Source organism: Ambystoma mexicanum, chromosome 2q (genome assembly GCF_040938575.1).
Source record: "Ambystoma mexicanum isolate Mex_15411 chromosome 2q, UKY_AmexF1_1, whole genome shotgun sequence".
NCBI lineage: Eukaryota > Metazoa > Chordata > Amphibia > Caudata > Ambystomatidae > Ambystoma > Ambystoma mexicanum.
The window spans coordinates 841839497-841861750 of NC_090924.1; the positions used below are offsets into that span (position 1 = coordinate 841839497).

Here is a 22254-nt window from a genome sequence, read left to right on the forward strand (position 1 = left end):
TAATGTCTTTTCTTGTTTCAGGTGCCGGGCAGCTGCGGTTGAAGAGATCGTAATCCACGCACAAAAGCAGGTAAGAAAAGTAAATGCAGCCGTCTTTGCCCGATTCCTACTTAACAATGTTCTTTGTCTTTACAGGTGCCGTTAGGCTGCTGAAGAGAAGGCCGTGAAGAATCCGTGAAAGCACAGATGGATCAGGTAAGCGAGCGCGGCTGCGAACATGTTGCAACTTGCTAACCTTATGTTTCTTTTGCTTGCAGGTTCTGCCGGTGTCTGGATTCCTGGATGGTAAGTATAGTTCTCGTGTCTTTCTTCCACAGGTTGCTGAGCTGAAGCTGGAGATGTCACTGGAATGCTGGAGCTGACTCGGTGAGCGTCCTGCTGCAGATGCAGAATAACGCGAAGCACGTTTTCCCAATCGGGTGTGGTTTAAATAGTGTTGGAGTGATTGGGTGTCTTCTTCCTCAGCCTCGCCCAGGTAAGAGTTCCTGTGTTCCAGAGCTAAGGAGTGGCACCAGCCCCACCCAGTTAAGAAAGTAGTCCCAGTTCAGGCAATAGTTCCTCCCAGCAGAAGGCTGGGGACTTCATCCTGCCAACATTTGCAAAGGTGAGTATGCAGCATGGTCTGCTACAGGTAGGTCCACCCAAGCACCTTTGCAAGAATTATGAGCCCGGCGCCCCTGGTGCCGGGACTGAGGTTCCTTATGAGCCTGGTGCCAGAGGCGCCAGGACATGGTCCAAAGGGCCCCAATAGGGGTTTGCTGGAGCCGGGGACGAGGGTCGTGAGCCTGCTTCCGGGGATGCTGGGCTTGACTTGGCTTCTCGGGAGCAGTGCTCATGACAGTTGGATGGTTATGGCCAACAAGGAGGCTTATGAGGGACAGCACAAGCGATTGCCAGCAAAAATGCATGCCAACGCCATCAGAGCGAAGGCCACAGCGGTAGCTTTCCTAAAACACTTTCCTTGGCAGGTTTTCAGCAAGGCGGCTACGTGGGCTACTCCCTCGGCCTTTTGCATGCACTACTGCTTGGATGCCAGCGCCAGGTCGGACGAGGAATTTGGTCAGGCAGTATTAAGGAACTTGTTTTCTTAAGAAGGGCAACTCTCCACCCTGGGGCTACATTCAGTTGTAATCGCCCATACAGTATGGAGGCAGGGAGACGGGACGTGGGAGTAATTAGAAGTTACTCACCGTAGTGACTAATGTACTCCTAGTCCCCAGCCCCCTTTCCTCCATACGTCCAACCGTCCTCCCCCTCCCCCCCCCTCACAGAACTGGTGTCATTAGGCAATGTTAATATTGTCGAGGCGTCAAATGGGACTAAGGAGTGGTGCCGGTGGGCGGAGTCAGTCGAGCGCATGCTTCCAGTGCTGTGCCCCTGTGCGCATCTAAATTTAAAGGGTAAGATGATTTTTTTCTGGTGAGAAAGGTTCCGTCTCCCATCCCTAGCGAGGGATGCCCATACAGTATGGAGGAAAGGGGACTATGGACTAGGAGTGCATTAGTCACTACACTGAGTAACCTATAATGAATACAGTCTGTTAAGAATCTTGTATTGCATTAATTTGAATTTGGAATTCAGTAATACCCTTTTGGTGAGCATGCACTTCGGGTGCCATCGTCTGAGAGGTCTGTACTCACGTTTGGAGCCACACCCTTGCATTCAATACCCATTACTCATTATCATTCTGTAGAGAGTGGCCAACAGTCTGCGTCCCCTGCTTGAATTGGAGATGTACATGAGGAAGTCCTTTTCCGGGGGGCTCAAGAGGGTAATCCTCCCACCATGTAGAGACTGCCGCTCTCAGCCTGTATAGTTGCACTATCTCCATCGCTGTGCCCTTATGTTAATGTTTCCATGTTTGCGGTGTAAGGAATCTCCATTTAGTGCCCTGCATCCCATCTGTCCCCAGTGTGTACCTAATTCTCTCCAGAGAATTTCCACAGTGTTAACCACTTATAGTATGGGTGTGTCACTCCCACTTTTGCAAAAATAGCGCGCCATGAGATTACAGTACTGAGTACCGTGTCATATGGGCAGTCGTCTTTATACTCTGTGTCTAATATTAGTGTTCTGGTATCAGTCTTGCCTGCCGCTAACCTTTCTAGCCTAACGTGTGGTTGGGAGCCTTCACTCCTGAACCAAAAAGAGGCAATTTGCGCTGGGCCCGGAAACCAGTATTTCTGATGTTTGTTAATCTGCTTAGAATCACATGCTGTGCATAGTCTGACATCCAGTGGTCACTGCGGAGTATTGCATTTTGTTTTTCGTAGTCGAAAAAGGGACGTCGACAAGGCGTGTCTGTAACACTATCCCTATAGTAACGTGCAGTGTACCCACTCGAGAGACATTGCAAAAAACTTTATTCGACCTTTGGTCGTCCCTAACTTATATTATTACTTACATCCCTCCTTCGGGGTCGTAGCTGCGAAGCTGTTCACCGCCGATCAAGATCTCCGGCGGCGGTGCCTTCGACAGAGGAGGTTGTTCGGCGTTCGCTAAACACGTGGCCTGGCCTCGACGGCCAAATACAGTAGGGAGAGTGGGGTTGTGGGACATTTATTGTTTCTCTTTGAGAATGCCTTTCCCTTTCCCCTCCCTTTCCTTTGGGGTTGTTGTCACATGCAATCGGTTCCTCAGCTATGGAGAGGACACCCTTTAGGTTTTGCCCGCGTTGCAAAGGCAAGTTTACCTGGAAAGACGAGCATAAACGGTGTAACCGTTGCTTGCCCCTCGACCACAAAGAAGACGGCTGTGCGGCCTGTCAGCTCCTTAAGCCGAAGACTTTAAAAGACCGTAGGGTCAAAAGGTGGGCAGCCTACGCCATGTCTAGGTCTGATTCATCACCCGCCGCCGCCGAAAGTGACGAGGAATGTGACAACCCGACTTCCGTTTCAGAAGTCGTAGACCTCTCTAAGGAGCGTTCACGCTCCTCGTCATCAGTCCCCGGCCCCGACAAGCTCTGCTCACGCCCTTCTTATGGGGATGAACACCCCGGCGACAAGGACGCACACAGAAAACACTCCCATAAACACACAACCCACTGCTCTTCCTCGTCGAAGACAAAGAGAGCATTAGCGCCAACGGAGACGCAGGTCCTACCGGCGGCCTCCTCAGACTGTAAGAGTCTGAAGCCCCCCTCGCAAACGCGAGTAGCGACTGGGCTACCCCCAGATAAGGGCGCTATCACTAAACCGCCAGACGATGCGCACCATCAGAGAGCGCCCGTCGGCGTAGAGCAAGCGACGCCTGTAACGTCGACGCCGGAGGTACCCTCGACAGACAGTTTAGTTGTCGAGAGCCTCGCGCAGATTATTTCCACCGATAGCCAGAGACGGACGGCGAAAGAAACGTCGATCACCGCTCATAAAGCCCGAGAGACGCTGAAAAGGTCAGAAGGAAGGCAGGAACCACCCCCTGCGTCGAGAGGGACTCCTAGCCTACCAGAAGACTTTTCAGAAGGCGAGGGGAACCTCTCGTCGACGTTATCGGATAGGTCGAAGTGTTTTCTAATGGAAGGCCCTCCCTTTTCCCCCTCTAACCGCTCTGGGATACCTCACAAAACCCTAGAGAGACTCCAGTTCTATATGGACAAAATGAAGAGGTTTATGGAGACTCAGAACCTTCCAACACCCAAGAGGTCAAGAGGGGGACCTCAGGAGGATCCCAGGGCCAGTACCACAGGCTGTTTGTTCCCCCCCCCAAGAGGATGTAGATTTATATGACCTCACTGGAGAGGACCCCCACTTTCAGGAGGATGATGAATTATTAGGCAATGCAGGGGAACAAAAACTAGAGGAGGAAGGTTTTGAAGACAAGACGGATATGGGTGATGGGTGCTTCAGAGAAGACCCTGAACAAGGCGCTTCACAGCCCTGGCAGTCCCCATCAGCGTTTTCAGAACCCTGACGCCATAAACCTGTCCCCACCCAAAGACTCACCTATTAGGAATACGTCACCTATAGACGATCAACCTACCTTTAATGCACTTCTACGCAAGGCAGCATCGCATTTCGAGATCGAGACCTGGTAAACTTCTCCTGACATCGACTTTGTAGAAAAGATCATTAAGGAGAAACTCCCTGTCAGCCAAACCATTCCCGTTCTCGCCTCAGTAAAGAGACAAATTATTCCTTCACTATCCACTCCCGCGTTGATCAGAGGGGTCAACCCGAGGATAGAAAAATGTAGTCCTTCTCCATCGGACCCGTTGTACATCAGGGGCCACTCTATACCAGACTCCTTAGTGGTGACAAATACTAGGAAGAGAGCAGGGGTCCCGCTGACAACTAGCGAGGCACCACCAGATAAAGAGGGTAAAAAATTGTATGCCCTAGGAAAGAGGATTACAGCCTCAGCTGCCTTTTCCGCAAGAATTGCCAACAACAACTCTTTGCTGGCAAGTTATGCAGATGCACAATGGAGCAAACTACATAAGGACATTGAGGAGGTACCGGAACCCCTACATACTCAGCTGCTAGCCACGGTGACTGAAGGGACTTTAGTCAACCAAAGCATCATTAAAAATACTCTGGATGCTGCAGAAACGGCTGGCCGTTCCCTAGTCCAAGGAATCCTCCTCAAACGCCATGTATGGCTACGTAATTCAGGCTTTAAACCTGAAACACAAGAATCTCTAATTAACAAACCTATAGAAGATGCAAACCTCTTTGGTAAAGCGGTGGATGAGGCACTAGGGACCGCAAAGAAGGAATTTGACACAATCAAAACACTGGACCAAATTTCAAGGCCTCCCAACAAACATGGTTATGGCAACAAATGCTTTTTTCGAGGCCAACACCAGCAGCAGCAACAGCAGCAGCAGCAGCAGTACTCTGCAGGTAACTGGTCCTCTAACCAAGGCACCAGTGGACAATATAACCAAATAGGACAACGTCGTGGCAAGGGAAGAACCCCTAGAGGTTCCCAAGCCACCAACACCAAATGACTCAAAGATTCGGGGCCCCTCCCATGCTTCGCCAGTCGGGGGCTGGTTAACATCCTTTCTTCCAGCATGGGAGGGTATAACATCAGACCGCTGGGTACTATCAACCATAGCCCGGGGCTACTGTATAGAATTCAACAGTTCCCCTACGTACAGACCCCCAAGGGGACGACGCATGTCGCCAGAACACCTCGCCATCCTTCTTCAAGAAGTGGACCAACTACTAGAAAAAGGAGCTATAGAGGTCGTGCCTCTATCCCAGGTAATGGAAGGTATTTATTCAGTGCACTTCCTTGTACCCAAAAAGGACTTAACCATGCGCCCTGTACTAGATCTGCGCCCAGCGAACAAATTTGTCAAACCTCAAAAGTTTCGTATGGTGACTCTACAGGAGGTAATCCCCCTGCTTTCACAGGGAGATTACATGACAACACTGGCCATGAAAGATGCATGCTTTTATATTTTAATGTTGCCAGCGCACAGGAAATACCTCCGGTTCATGATGGAGGGCAAACACTACCAGATCAGAGTGCTACCCTTCAGCATAGCATCAGCTCCAAGAGTATTCACGTAGATACTGGCAGTGGCAGCGGCCCACCTGCGCAGGTTGTCCATCCCGTTATACCCTTACCTCGACGATTGGCTCATAATAGGAGATTCTTACGAAACATGCTTCTCAAATACCCAAAAGACTATAGACCTTTTGTTTCAACTGGGCTTCTCCATCAACGAGAAGAAGTCCAGTTTAGACCCCAGCCAGATCAAACAATTCCTAGGGGCTCTAATTCGAACAAAGGACAGCCTCGTCTTCCCCTCCAACGAGAGGGTCCAAAACATGCTGTTTCAAATCCCTCAATATGTGGCCGGTCCAGAGGTGACGGTACGCAAAGCAATGCGCTTACTAGGAATGATGGCGGCATGTATTTGATATGTGGTGTCAGGCCAGCGGACAACGGGACGATCTAGTGGTGGTCTCGCAGGCCTTGGTTCTCTCGCTACGGTGGTGGTCGAAGGAAAACCTGGTAATAGGGAAACCATTTGCCACCCCCGCAGTGGAAGCCACTCTGACCACAGACGCATCCCTCACAGGATGGGGGGCTCACCTATCCCATCAGACTGCTCACGGAGTCTGGACTCCGAGCGTATCATCCAAGCACATAAACTTACTGGAGCTACTAGCTGAAGGCAAAGCCTTCCAGGCACACCTGCAAGGGAAGACAGTGATGGTCCTCACGGACAGCACCACAGCCATGTACTACCTCAAAAAGCAAGGGGGCACTCACGCTCCTGGACTGTCCAAGCTGTCCTAGAACATCTGCAAGTGGGCTCTCAAACACATGTTCCTACTGTCACAACATGTACCAGGGGAACTCAATCTGCTAGCAGACGAACTCGGCAGAGACTTCCCTCTGCCCTCAGAGTACGAATGGCGGTTACACGGAGACATTGTCTTCGACGTCTTCACACAATGGGGATTCCCAGAAATATATCTGTTTGCAACTCTGGAGAACTCCCAATGCCAAGATATTACGCCTCCAGGTACCCCCAGAACCAATCCAAGGGGAACGGTCTAGCGATACCATGGTCAGGGAAATTTGTTTATGCTTTTCCCCCCCGACTCCTCTTCTCAACAAGATAGTGCACAAGATGCACCAGGAACAAGTTACCATGATACTAGTGGCCCCTATGTGGGCCAGACAGCCTTGGTTCGCTCACCTGATGGCGATGTCCCTATCTCCTCCAGTGAAACTTCCCTGCCCGTACAACATGCTGTCACAGGACAAGGGCAGGACACTACATCCATGCCCTCAGACTATGAACTTAGCAGCCTGGCTCCTGAGATCATAGAATTTGAACATTTACAACTCCCGCAGAGATGCATGGACATTTTCAGGGAGGCTAGAAAGCCTAGCACTCGTCACTGTTATTCTAGCAAATGGAAACGATTTGTCGTCTGGTGTAGGGGAAGGAGCATCAACCCAGTTGACTGCTCTCCCACACAGATAGTTCTGTACCCGACTCACCTACTAGACTCAGGCTTGGTGTTTAACTCTATTAAAGTCCATTTAGCTGCACTTTCCGCATACACCACTTCCCAACTTAAAGTGTCATGGTGGAAAGTCCCAGTTATTAAAGCCTTCATGGAAGGAGTGAAGAGGATCCACCCTCCCATAGCATACCCCGCTCCCAGCTGGGACCTAAATGTGGTACTAACCAGGCTCATGGGGTCACCCTTTGAACCCATGCACAAAGCAACACTTAAAGACCTCACTCTTAAGACTGTTTTTCTAATAGCTATCACCTCCATTAGGAGAGTAAGTGAACTACAAGCGCTCTCGGTACTAGACCCCTTTGTAACAGTTGACAAGGATAAGGTGGTTCTATGCACACATCCTAGGTTTGCACCAAAATGTATCTCTAAATTCCATGTCAACCAGTCAATAGAACTACCAACGTTCTTTCAAAATCCTTCAAACTTAGGTGAGAAGAGCCTGCATACACTGGTTCTTCGCAGTGCCGTGATGTTTTATATGGAAAGAACTAGACCATTGAGAAAGACTAATCAGTTCTTTGTCTCAGTGGCAGCAGGAAGAGAAGGAGATGCAGTTTCAAAATCCACTATTTCTAGATGGATTGTACAATGCATCACTCTCTGTTACACTCTTGCTAAGAGAGAACTACCCTTCAAGCCAAGAGCACACTCCACTCGAGGCACCGGGCTTCCATAGCTTTCATTGCAAATGTCCCTCTTGAGTCCATTTGCAAAGCGGCAACCTGGAGTTCTGTTCACACCTTTACAAAACACTACTGTCTAGATGCCCACTCTAGATCTGATTCCCAGGTGGGACAAGCAGTATTAAGACATCTTTTCTCTACTGTTCCTTCTCACAACCCACCTCCAACTCCAGGTACTGCTCTCTAGTCTATGCACAGCATGTGATTCTAAGCAGATTAACAAACATCAGAAGACAATGCATTACTTACCGTAAGAGCATTTCTGATGGTTGTATCTGCTTAGATTCACATGCCCCCACCCTTCCTCCTCGCTCGGATGGAAGGAACATAGACTTTCTTCTATATCTCTTTTCTGTACTCACTCACGTCTAATAGGCTCCCTCAGGGCAGAAAAAATACAAACAGAGAGACCGCGACGCGTGAGGGATTGTGGGTACACTGCACGTCACTATAGGGATAGTGTTACAGACACGCCTTGTTGACGTCTCTTTTTCGACTACAAAAAACAAAATGCAATAATCCGCAGTGACCACTGGATGTCGGACTATGCACAGCATGTGAATCTAAGCAGATAACAACCATCAGAAATGCTTTTACGGTAAGTAATGTATTGTAATTTCAAGGTGCGCTGCCGCAAACTCTTCTCCATCACACGACAGCATAATTTCCGACCATTTCTTTCGAGCCGTACCTGCATGCCAAAGGAATTGGGCAAGGGACCTGTGAAGCCTAGCAAAGTAAGCTTTACCTGGTCAGAGAGGGATATTTGTGATGGTGTACAACCATTTGGGGAGAAGGATCATTTTGACTAGGGCCAGTCTACCTGCCAGCGTGATGGGTACAGGTTTCTACCTACTTATTCCTTCCCCAACATAGTGTGCTTTTCTCCCTCGATATGACCCCCAGGTATTTGATCTGATCATGTGACCATCTCAGGGGGAAGTCCCCAATTGGTTTCCCTGTGCAGGTAGTTAGCGGGAAAGTGTCAGATTTGGTGTAGTTCACTATAAAGCCCGAGTACTCGCACGCATATTATTGGATCAAGGTTCTGGGTCTATAACATAAAGCAATATGGCATCTGCATAGAAGGAAATTATTTCAGGGGGTCCCGTCAACCTTTTCCCCGTATCCCATGACGTTCCTTAATCAAGTCTGTCTGCCATTGGTTCGAGGGGACAGCCTGTTGGGTGCCTCTGCCGAGAGGGAACTGTTTGGAGATTTTCATGTTCACCAAGACTCTTGCCACGGGGTGGCCATACAGGAGTTTGATGTAACTGATCATTGTGGTGCCCTGTTCCATCTTCCCTAATATAGTTAACAGGTATTCCATGACACCATGTCGAATGCTTTCTGCGCATCTAAGGTTACTGCTAAAGTGGAAGGTGCTGGCGTCAATCGCGCCATGATGTTGAACAAGTTGGCGGATATTGAGTGTCGTTGACATACCAGGGATAAAGCCTGCTTGCTCACTATGGATCAGATGTCACATCAGATGGAGTAAGTGGTTCGCTATATTGTGTCTACATTTATGAGTGACCCACATTCATTGCTAGGTTTATACGACTTGAGAAGTTTTGTTATTGCGGCCTCTCGGAGTGACTCTGGTAGGAGTTCTCCAGTGCTTCAACCCAGACTTGCAGAAGATGAGGGGGGTTGCATGGCGCCCTATTTTATGTAAGACACTGTCGTCCTGTCAGGACCCAGAGCCTTACCTTTCGGAAGTTCTTTAATTGCACCCATTGTGTCTTCTACTGTGATCGGTGTATTGATTTTCTCCCTGGCCCTCATAGACAGTCTAGATAGCGAGACATTCTCTAATAGGGAGTGTATTGCCTGTTCGCTTTGTGGCTGTCTGTCCCTATGTAATTCTTCATAGAAATCCCAGAAGACTCAAAGAATGTCTTGATCGGTCCATTTGCAGTCCCTGTGCCTGCCCAGCACACAGTCTATATGGGTGGGATCCCTCTCCGTACGTACTAGCCTAGCCAAGGTCCTCCCAGGACGATCACCCTCCCCATACTTCCTAGCAGCTATAGGCCGCTTAGGTACTTAATTTCCATCTGGGCATGTTGTCAAAATTGTTCTGGGGTGGCGTGAATGTCCGCTAGCAGCGCTGGACTAGTGCTGTAGTGTATGTTGTCTCTAACAATTTAAGTTTACCCTCACAGTCCCCCAAATCGTGCCTAATAGTTCAGTGGACCCCGAATTCCCTAGAGATGGCCATCCCTCTAATGTACAGTTTAAATGCTTGCCATATTGTACTGTAGGATGTGGCATCCGGGGTATTGACATCTTCCATGTCGGCTTTAAACGCCACATCCTGTAGTGCATCAGAATCTCCATGCCCTGTGGTTAGTGGCCACCCTCCCCATCGCCAATCTCAAAACTATGGGTGAATGATCAGAAAATGTACTCGGGAGAATATCTGCAGTTATGGTGGACAAGATAGTGTTCATGTCCCCACTGCATAAGATTAGTATTGTCGAGCGTGTGTCTCTAATGGATGCTGCATTTACATAGAAATCTGGGCAGTCTATATTTGGACGTACGTGTTAACCAGGAGTAGCTCAACTCCTTCGAGGATGCCATGTACTATTACATATCGACCTACAGAGTCAACATGTGGACGCTTCCCCGTGAATTTTAATGATTTGTGGATCAGGGTCAGTACTCCACGGGACTGGGTGGAGTAGGAGGTGAAATACCTATTATTCTCCAACGTGACAACCATACTTATGTTAGCCTTTGCAGTGGCATGCATCTCCTGGAGGAGTAATACATTCATCTTGTTCCTATTATATGCCATATTCCTCCAGGTTTTAGCATAGCTGCCAATTCCCCGGACATTCCAACTCATGACATTAATTGTCGCCATGCCTCAATGCAGCTGTATCTTCGGCTGGGTATGATTGTGTTTGTGGCACCTGTGACCCAAATCAATGTGATCCAGCCTATTGTTTGGGAGATCTATCATGTTTGTGTGTCATCCTCTCTCCTAGTGAGACCCCCAGCACTCTTTGCTGGACTTCTGGACATTTTTCTGAAGTCTTGAATGAGTGGGACCTTTTGCCACTCATTCATTCTGATGGGCTCTGTCTTTTGGAACTCTTTTCTTTGTATTGTACATATCCTATGGAGTCTATTTTCCTCCATAACTCTTAAAGACATCTGTATTTTACTATTGCAGCACACAGCTGCTTATGGGCAGTGTTGCTGGGGACCCTCAGGGTCCTCCTTTCAGATTATTTTTTTTTATCCTAGAGTAACTGATAGTTTGAGAGATTGGCACACACCACCTTATGTGGAGTGGCAAAGGGATACCTAGTATCCCCCTTCTCTTCTCCTATGACTTTTTAGTCACATAGAATATCTCCTAGTTATGGCTGGTGGCAGTGGACGTGTTCTACCAACTATTGTGTAATCTTTCCACCGCAGGCTGTGCCCATAGCCTCATTAGCGCACAAAAGGGGCACCCAAGTATCAACTTGCGCCCTCCCTACTTTTTTCGCCATTACTAGTGTGGTTGTTCTTTGTCATCCTGTTGGGGAGAATTCTCAGAAATGTGCTAATTCCCTTCTACCTTCGAGACCCCCAGCTCTTTTTAATGGACTTTAGGACTTTTAATTAATACCTGGAGAGAGTGAGACCATTTTCCTACTCTCTCGTACATTTTTGTTTCATTTGAACTCTGCGTTTCTTTTGTCGTTGGAGTCTGACAAATTCCATAGGCATCATCTTTACATTGTGACACAAAGTCCCTTCATTGCAGTAACCAAAGGTTTAAATACCTTCTCTTGGTGTAACTACTGCTTACAAGAGCAGTGAAGTGAAATTGACTTTACTTACATTTTGTAACTTTCTAGACCCAGCACACACGATCTTACAATAAGGGCGCTAGAGGGGTTACTTAGTATCCCCTTTGTCTAGTTTCTCATGTAAAATTGTTGTTACCCTTTCTATAATTAATGGGTGGTGTCAGTGGTTTACTTTTTACTACCATTGTGTGTTTTACTGCAATCGCAGATGCAGTAAGGCACCCATGGGTTCCCATTTTGTCAAAATGGCCCGGTCTTCTTTTTTCGCCATTTCTTGTTGGAACGGTCCTTCTTGAGATTTACTTTGCGTGCCAAACCATGTTTGGTTCCTTTGTTAGTTTTGTCTTTGGCGGGATTCACAAGTGAAGCCCGCCTCTGACTCCAGCATGTCTGGCAGGGGCAGAAAGTGAGGGAGGTGCCCGAAACTCCCTGTGCTTAGTCTCCTTGGTTACAGGAATGCACCCAAGGGTGATTAGCTGGAGGGCTGTCCTTGGAGGACAGCCAACCTGCTGTGATTGACAGCTAGGCTGTGTATAAATGGGAGAAACCTGCATAAAAGGCAAGGCTTTTTGGCTTGGAAGGCAGAGTCGGCCACTGGACGAAGGAATCCGAAGAAGAACTTGGAAGAGACACTTGCTGCAACTCCTGGACCGTTGGTTTGCCCGGTGAAGCAGCGCTGCTGTGCTGAAGTTCCAAATTTGCATCGACTAGAGAAGCCCTGCAAGGACGACTTCTCCCCTTGGGTTGGTGGGACCAACAAACCCCAAAGTGAACTCGTCTGGAAATCCTCTCAGAGCTGGTTGTACCTCCATTGCTGCTCCAGGAGCCAAAGTGCCAAAGAGAGGAACACCAGATCAAGTGCATTGCTTTTAAGTCGGACCCGAACACCAGGAAGGTCCTCCAGACTTTCCTGAAGCAGGGCTGAACAAGCCTGAGCAACCTCAACAGAGTGCTGGATTCCAGTTGCGAGGAATGTCCAGAGTGGTAGCCGAGAGACCACGGTGGTGCTATTTGCTATTGACGCGAGGAGCTGGCACAGCAAAGTGCCGCTGAATTGAAGTTTGACCTTTGCTGCCGTCGACCTTCCCATTGTAGTGCAGGAGTCTCCAGACGTCCTCCCACTTCTCTCCATGACTGAGGCCCAGGAACAACAGGATCTGCAGAGCTACACAGGAACAGAAGTCAGCTGGAACCATTTTGTCTATCCAAAGGTACTTTAAGCCTAAGAGGACTCACCTCTAGTTGTGTAGCCTTCGTTGTTCTCAGTTTAGACTTGTCTTGGTTGCCATTGCAGAGTTGCTTGCAGCGTTGCCCCTCACAAGCCTCCCAGCTTGTGGCCCTTCAAGTGAGTCTTATTATTACAAACCTTTCTAAAATCTCTGTGCAAGACTTGTACTTACCTGCAAGAAAACTGTCAGCTGAACTAACATTGACTGTCCTGGCTACCTGATAGACTCTTCTTACCTCGGACTTTGTGCTTTTGCCTTTCCTCCAGGAAAGGGTTAATTTACTTTGCATTGGAGGGTTGGGAAAAAAAAATACTTACCAGTTTATGAATTATTTGTAGACCTTTCTTTTATTCCCATATCTAATCCTTAACACCCAAACTCCGTATTGCATCGAAATGTACAAGTGATAAATCAACAAGCTATTTAAGTCACCCGAGAGTGTAGGAAGTGTCTGTGTTTCATCCCCAATGGGTATCATCTTATTGAGAGAAACAGAGTGTATTTGGAAGTGTAATAGAAGTGTTACATGTGTTTCTCCCTTGTGAAGAAGGCTTTTATAACCGACTGTTAAATGTATAATTGTTTAATCAAGAAACCTTGAGTATAAGTGTTTATTTGTATAACTGTCACTGTGAAACTGTGTTGCAACCTTACAGCTCATATTGACCCCTCTTGAGATGAGCCTGGCTTCTCAGCCACACCACCAACCCCTGTAGTACAGACTTATACCAAAGGTTGTGCTCCCTATTGCCAGAGGGACAAGGTTGCTGTAGTCTCCCAAAGGGTACTGCACACAATCTTGCCTAACACAGCCATTCTGCGAGTGGGAGGCATTTGTGTGTGTTTTTGCCTTTGGTGGGAATCCTTGGTTGTCCCCGCCTAGATGCCAGAGTGGCCGGGCGGTCAGGAAGTGGGGGAGAGTTTTCTACCCTTTGTCAACCAGACTAGCTCCCACTGGAGGTCTGGCTGTTTTGTTTGGACAGCCAAACGCCCCTTTGTGTAAACTGCTGAGGAAGATTGCAAAGGAGTGAGTGCTGGAACTGTAAAAAAGGCAAGGCTCCTGGAGTGAAAAGAAAGTTGACCACTGGAAGCTGAAGTAACCGAAGACGACGACCAGAGACGCCTGCAGACCCTTTGCAACAACATGATGGGATCACTTCCGGTACAGACCCAGTCTTCTGTGCAACGGAGGAACTCCGAAGAGGTCGACTCCTTCCCTTTGAGTGGTCGGAAACACCCAGTACCAAGACAAACTTTGATTTGAGCCATCTCCCGGGGTCCTGTGAGTTTCCAGAGCTGCGGAACCCCAATACCGGGAGACCTGCTGCCCATTTAGAGTGCATCGTCAGGGGAAAGGCAGAATCCGTCCAAGTCTTTGCTGAGCCCTCAAGGACACTCCAGAGACCTAATCCAACTCATCCAGACCCCCTCATCAGAGTGGGATTGCAGGAACCAAAGACACCGAAACTGCAGAGTGACCAAGTTAATGACATTTGTGCCAGAGGTCCTTCCCCCTAGATTGCTGTTGAGAGATCCCGTCCATTGTTCTGCCTTTCGTCAACAGACTAATGAATACGGAGGTCGGGTCCAGGGCTACCATATCGCAGAGCATCCACCACAAATGTTTTCTTCAAACCTAAGCTACTGTGGGGGGAAAGGTATTGCTAACCTTATTCCAGAAAGTTGCTCTAGAGCGTTGGAGTGCACATAGATGTTTCCAGGGCAACCCCCTCTTACCTCTGAGTGAAACAGCTGCTTGTGTCCCTTTAGCGAGTCCTTTAACACTTTAACTGCCATGGGTTTCCCCCCCCCCCCAGTGCCAAGGCCTTTTTTGGTGATTTCGGTATGTGGCCATTCAATGCCTTGTAACTTTTTTGTTACATGAGAGATCTCGGCCAAATTTGGCTCCTTTTTTTCCCACATGTAGTCGGTTGTAATGCCACACAAGGATCCTAGTTTGCTGTAGGGGGATGAGAGAAAATAACCAAAAAGGGCGAAGGTTTTGTGTTTTTTCAAAAAATGCAAATAAAATGATCTACAAAGAAGCCTGTGGTTTTCTCCCTGTAAGAACTAGGAACAAATGGTTTGCTGTGCTGAATCCCCAATTTCCTGGCTTTCAAGAACAGGTTGAGTGGAAATGAAAAAACATTATTTTGATGTGGTTATCAACAGTTTTATGGGAGGCAAGCGATTTTGGCCATTTTTGCCAATTGGACATGCATGGACGGAATGGAAGAAAAGGGTAGGAAAGCTGAATTTGAGGACAGAACGGCATATATTTCTGAAAAGTAGACAAAATTCCAAGTTTTGGAAGGGTTGATTTGCATAGGTCGGGCAACAATTAGGTAGGGGATATTGCCATAGATTACGGGAAAGCGGGAAAATGACAGAAAAAAAGGTATGTGGTGGACATGGTTGGCTTGGTATGGCAATGGCTTCTATGAATTTTGAGAAAAACAATGCTCTGCTACATTCCCCCGACTCTTGCAGTTAGGAAAGCACATATTTTATGTAGTGTTTCACAAAACAAGCAATACTACAAGCCAAACACTGAGCCATTGTACACAGGAGTTTCATGCTTATGGCCTGAACAGACGTACTTAGCATGTGTAAATCAGGAAAACCAATATGGTGAGGAACGGCAAGCATACATTTTTTGAAAGAGCACAGGCAGACCTTTTCAAGGATAGGTGACTTGTGCAGGTTACAAAAGTGTATGGTGCCTAAAGCAGCGACTAAATGTAGGGCACATTTGGGAAATGAAAGGGTTGTGTCACAAAGGGCACCAGGAAATGGGTCAAACCTTTATGAAAACCACACAAACGCAACAAATGTCATACCTTCCCGTGTTCCCACACATGTCCCGATGACAACGCTACCTCACATGTATGGGTGCACCTATCTGGGCGCCAAGGGGAAAGCCGAACTCCCCTAACCCCAAGTCTTTTCCGACATCTGAATTTCACGATTTTTCCAGACGGGCACACCATACAGATATGGGCCTCGGGTGTCCAAGCCACCAAGGAAAACAGGGAACCTCATGCATTTCCGAAAAGAGGACACCCGTGGGAATCTGCAGAGGTCTGACTTGCGCAAATCGGCCCAGAAAAAAACACCCATTTTCCACACATTTCACTCAGCTCACCCACCGAAACACGCCACCACCAACACATGGCCTACCGTCCCGCGTTCCCACAGGTGTCCCGATGAAAACGGTACCTCATGTGCGGGTGCACCTACCTGGGCGCCAAGGGGAAAGCCTAAAACACAGATAACCCCAAGTCTGTTCTGACAGCTGAATTTCACCTTTCTTTCCAGACGGGCACACCATACAGATATGGGCCTTGAGTGTCCAAGCCACCAAGGAAAACGGGGAACCCCATGCATTTCCGAAAAGAGGATACCCGTGGGAATCCGTAGAGGTCTGACTTGCGCAACTCGGCCCAGAATTTATTACCCAGAAAACCCGGCAAAGTTTGAAATGTGGCGCAAAACCCCAAATTTTTCACTTTGTCGGGGGTTCTGGTCCACTTTGCGCAAGTTGGACCTCTAGATTCCCACTGTTGCCCTCTTTTCAGAAATGCATGGCGTTCCCAGTTTTCCTTGGTGGCTTGGAAACCCTAGGCCCAAATCTGTAGGTTACCTCCCCAAACCCGTTTGTGGTTACCAGTGGGTTAGCCTTTTGCCTTTGCGGCTAGATTGGTGCACCCACACATGTGAGGTACCGTTTTCGTTGGCACACCTGTAGGAACGCGTGAAGGTATGACATCTGTTGTCAGCGACGTGTTTCGGTGAGCGGGCAGACGGAAATGTATCTGAAATTTGCTGGAAATAAACAATTCCCGCAAATTTCACTCTGGTCACCCATCAAAATAGGCTGCCAACAACAAATGTCATACCTTCCTGCATTCCCACAGGTGTCCCAATGAGAGGCAGACCTCTCATGTGCGAGTGTCATTCCTGAGTGACAATGGGAACATCATTTGTACAGTAAGTTCGAGGGGATTGGGTCCTCGGACGTATTCCATATCTATGACGGTAATCACCACAGCTGTGCTGCTTCAGAAAATCTTTCTGCGTCGATGACGTTGATACGCCGTCCTCGAGGACCTCCTCTGACAGCCGATGTCACCAGATGTTATAAGTAGGACGCACGACGCCCATAGCCTCAGTTCAGTTTTTTCCACGAACGTGTTCGCTTCGGAGATCTCGGCGCGCCTCGACTCTTTGGAGTGGCTGTACTTTCGGTTCTTCTAACCTGTTCGTTTTGTGTAAAGTATTATCGGGATGTCTTCCTCTTCTTCCACGCCGCGTCCGGGCTTCAAGAAGTGTGGGGACTGCGGGTCCAAGATGTCGGTGACAGACTCTCACGACACCTGCCTCTGGTGCCTTGGGGAGGCCCACGACACAGATGATTGTGTCGACTGCCAGTCGCTTATGTCCAAGGCCTTGCGGGAACGTAAGGAGAAGCTGTCGGTCGGTAAAGTGTCCAAGCCCCGTAAGGCGAGGTCCACTGGGCTTTCGAGGGACGATTTGAAGGGCGACACTCTGCATCGTAGTCGTAAGTCTAGGAGGTCTCGGTCCCGGAGTGGGTCCCGCCACTCCTCTGCCTCGGAAGCGCTGTCATCGGTCGCTTTCCCTGTCCTCTTCCAAGGACTCCGCCCGTCGGCGGGTTTCTTATCCCACCAAGCGTTCCTCTCCAGAGGAGTGGTCTTACTTCAGAAAGTAAATGTTGGCGATTCTTGAATCGCAGGGCTCCGGTCCGTCGGCGCCTCCGAGAGGGGTCGGTCGTGACCGTACTGGAGACACCGCTTGTACGCCTTCGGGCTCGGGTGGTCGGCACGATTCGCGGGAGAGGTCCCGCTCGGACAAGGGTTATCGTTCCAGTCATGCCCGTTCCAGGTCCCGGTACTCGACGCGCTCGAGCCCGTGTGCACCTGTGCAGTCTTCGAAGAAGACGTCGACGCCAGTGGTGCCGAGGTCGTCGACGCCATCGGCGCCCAGGATGTCGAAGGACACGCTCGGGGCTCTGCCCTCGAGGCCTGTGTCGAAGCCGTCGATGTCGTTGACGCCGTTTCGCTCGACGCCCTCGACGCCTTTCGAGGCTGTGGTGTCGGAGGTACCCCGTGACACGGGGGACCCCCCTAGAAAGGCTCTGGTCAAAGCAAAACATGTCTTTCTCCCCTATTCAATGCCCACTTTCCAGCCTATGGATTATATTTCCGAGGTGGAAGAGGGTTCTGAAGATGGGTTGGTTCCGGACACAGTACCAGATGAGATGGTCATAGCCAGATTGAGAACTTGCGTCAGTAACTGCATGATGCCAGTGGCCTGGACAACTCTCCGGAGGTGGAGTTCTGTAGGCCTGAGCCTGGCACCCATGCCGAGTCATCGTACCGGCGCCTTATATCGAGGGTCACAGACTACTTGGGGTGGTCAGCGCCCCAAGTTGATTTTGTACAGGATGACCTTACGGATATCCTCGATCAAGGTCCACCCACTGAACCGGTACTGCCATTCCATATGGCTCTGCATGTCATGATCTCTGCTTCCAAAAGGTCAGGACTTACCCAACTCCCTTGGAAGCAGACCCATAACCCAGGTTCCGAGTGCCAACCAGTCCCAATTGGGACCTTTTGGACCCTGTCCTGGCGCCAGTGGCACCAGGCTCATAAATATGCCCAGTCCCAGCGCTGGAAGCGCCGGGCTCATAATTCTTGGGTGGACTTACCTGCAGCAGACCATGCTGCTTACTTACCTGCCAGTTGAGCCTCTAATCCTCTTCTGTTTGGGACTACTTTTCCTGTTGGGTGGGCCAGGAGCCACTCCCTAGGTTCAGAACACTGGAACTCTTCTGGAAAGAAGGAACTCTTTTCTTACCTAGGCGAGGCTGTGGAAGGAGACACCTAAGCACTACAGGAGGCTATTTAAACCACACCCGATGGATGAATATTGCTTTGCGTTATTCTGCATCCTCTGCAGCAGAACGCTCATCGTGTCTTCTGCATCTGATCCTGGGCCTAAGGGAAAAAGGCTTACCATCCTGAATCCAGTCTTCAGCAACACCTATAAAGACAAGAAAGAACAGGTTAGCATTACGGTCTTCAGTGACAGCGCTTCTCTTACCTGGTCCATCGGCTGTCACCAACGCCTCGTGCTGCATTCCGGCATCTGAAAGACAAAGGCTTACCTACTCTTCACGTGCTCCGGAGGTCTTCGCACTGCATTCCGGCATCTGAAAGACAAAAGCTTACCAACTCTTCGCACGCTCCGGAGGCCTTCGGCGCTGCATCCCGCATCGAAAAGACAAAAGAAGGTGCGTTTAAAGACATTGGGTAACTTTATTACTCACGTGCCAGTACTCCTTCCCACGCCGAACCCAGTGGGTATTCCGGCACCCTTCAGCAGCTCCGAACTTGTACCTGCAAGATAAAAGGACAGTTAGTGCGCATCGTGAAGCAGGCAACAAGTGCTTACTTACGTGCTTCCAGGCGCTTCTATTCCTCACACGGGTTCCATCCTCAACTCACTTCAGCCCGTCATCCGCCATTGCGGGAACCCTGCAAAACAAGAGACATCATTACAAAAGACTTTTAAAGACATTTGAAATACTCGGAACTTACCGTTCGTGCAGTAAACGACGGACAGCAGTCCTCTGAGGTCAAGAGGCCTGCACCCTTATCCAGTGAAGAAACTGGTTACGGCACCCTGCCCCGAGGCAGATGGAGAGCTCGGCGTTCACTTACCTAAGGTGAGAGCGTTAACCTTTGGGGTTCTACAGGAGAAGAAAAGGGGAAGAAGAGAGAGACGCCCAATAACCCCAGTTCATTAATCCCATATTTTCTATCTGCAGACATCTTACTCTTCGAGTCAGACATACAGTGCACAGAGGTCCAGCCCAAAGAGCCAACCATGTGTTACACATCACCTTTGAAGATACGGTATTCGCCCAGTCAAGACCGGCGCCTCTGCGGGAATCAGGTGAGCGTTACACTGCAAAGAAGGGTGGCAGCGACTTGGACTGCTCCGGAGAGTCTCCCGGCAGTGGGCAAGTCTTTGCCGCGAAAATACCGCCCAGCCATTAGTGACCCCTGCTACTTGACCACGCACCCCACTCCGGAGAGTTTGGTGGTGCAGGCGGCTGCGGCCCTAACTAAGCAGGCGTTGTATCCTACCATCCCTCCTGATAGGGACGACAAGCATTTTGATGGCTGGGCGAAGAAAGTGTTTTCTTCAGGGGGTATGGCGCTTCAGGCAGCCAATTCCGTATGCGCCTTGTCTCGTTTCACGCACACTCTCTGGAACTGTATTGCCTTAGCAGCTGAACATATTCCCAAAGGGAACGAACGGGATGGTTGTCTTGCTATTATTCAGGATGGCAAGGATGCCATGTGTGATTCCGTTCAGTCGGGTTTGGACATGGCAGACTGTCAGCCGGTCCATGGCAGCGAGCACCGTGATACGCAGGTTTGCGTGGTTGAGGAAGTCGGGGGTTTGCTCCTGATGTGCAAGCCAGGCTCCTTAATATGCCCTTTGATGGTGAACATCTTTTTGGCAGCAAGGCTGACGAGAGCCTTGAGAGGTTGCAGACCTCCAAAGCTGCAGCGAAGTCGTTAGGCGCTGCAGTTCGCCAACCTCCGCCTTTTCGTCCTAGGGGACAGCAATGGAGGGGAGGTTCCTTTCGTTATTACTCATCCTTTGGTAAAGCGAGAGGAGCTGCCAGTCAAAGGGGCCACCGTAGGAGTGCCAGAGGTGGAAAACAAGGTACTCTAGGTGCCAGGGCCGCTCTGGCTGTTGCCTCTTTGCCCTCAGGCAACGCTGCAGCCGTTTCAGCTCAGTCACAAGGCCATGTCCCATGGTTCGCCAGTTGGGGGAAGGCTGGCACATCATCTTGCAGAGTGGCGCGCCATTACTTCAGATGTGTGGGTTCTGGAGATCATAACCCACGGTTACTGTCTTCCTTTCCGGCAGAGGCCTCAAGACAATCCACCGGGGAATCTCTCTTTGAAGAGTCCGGATCCTCTCCTTGCGCAGGAAATTCAATCCCTGCTGGAGAAAGGCGCCATAGAACTGGTGGCTGTAGCGGAGAGTAACAAGGGATGGTATTTCCCTTTTTTTAAATTTATTTCCAAGAAAGACGGGGGTTTGAGACCCATCATGGACTTGCGCGGTTTGAACAAACTCCTCAGGAAGGACAAGTTCAAGATGGTTACTCTCTCTCAAGTCCTCCAGGCCCTTCAACTTCAGGACTGGTTGGTGTCTCTCGACCTCAAGGACGCTTATTTTCATGTGCCGATCCATCCCAAGCACAAGAAGTACCTGAGGTTCGCGGTTGGCGACACGCACTTTCAGTTTCGGGTCCTGCCGTTCGGATTGACCTCTGCCCGAGGGTCTTCACCAAGCTCATGGTAGTGGTGGCAGCGCACCTCAGGAAAGGGGAGGATTCACGTCTAGCCCTACCTGGACGATTGGTTGATCAGGGCACGCTCTCCCGAGCAAGTCCTGGATCATCTGTCCGTCACCTGCCACTCCCTTCACAAGCTGGGCTTCTCCCTCAACCTAAAGAAGTCCCATTTGACACCAACTCGGAGGCTCCAGTACATCGGAGCTGTGCTCGACACGTCCCTGGGGGCAGTGTTTTCCTCCCCAGGTGAGGGCTCATCACATTCAGCAGATGGTGCACAAGTTTCAGCTTCACCAGAGTCTCCCAGCGTTCGAGTTCTTGAGTGCTTGGCCTCATGGCATTGTGCATTCTTCTGGTGCCAGAGGCCAGGTTGCGGATGAGATCTTTGCAATGGGCACTCAAGCTCCAGTGGTCTCAGTCCTCCGGCAGGTTATCGGACCCTGTTCAGGTGCCGTCCTTGGTCGCCCAGGACCTTCTGTGGTGGGCCGTCGAAGACAATCTGATGAAGGTGGCTCCATTTTGGCTACCTTGGCCGGGGGTGACGATCGTGACGGACGCATCCCTCACAGGATGGGGAGCTCATGCCAACGAGTTGACAGTCATCGGTCGTTGGTCTCCGTCGGAGTCCAGACTCCATATCAATCTGTTGGAGCTGAGGGCAGTCAGGCTAGCCCTGAAGGCTTTTCTGCCGACTGTGCGAGGGAAGAATGACCTGATCCTGACGGACAACACGGTGGCCATGCACTACCTCAACAAAAAGGGGGGCAGGGTCACTTCATCTGTGCAGGGAGGCGATGCAGCTCTGGTTCTGGGCAATCCAGCAGGAAGTTTCGATCTCAGCAGTTCATCTGGCCAGAGACGAAAACGTGACGGCGGACGCTCTGAGCAGGCAGAGCGAGATATCTCACGAGTGGGAGTTGGCTCTGGAGATTCTCCTGGAGATCTTCGCCCTTTGGGGGACCCCTCAAGTGGATCTCTTTGCCTCCAGTGTCAACCGGAAGTGCGAGAGGTTCTGCTCGTGGAAATTTCCTCCAAACGGAGCCTGAGGAGACACGTTCGTGGTGGAGTGGTCATTCCCACTGCTGTACACGTTTCCTCCAGTCCCCGTCATCCCGCAAGTACTGC

At 49.8% G+C, this 22254-nt stretch overlaps 1 protein-coding gene across 2 annotated transcripts in view; it reads left to right on the forward strand.

The window, feature by feature from the left end:
• Positions 1 to 22254, forward strand: part of KIF5B (kinesin family member 5B) — a 1711571-nt gene that overhangs the window by 1334911 nt on the left and 354406 nt on the right. The window lies entirely within an intron of this gene.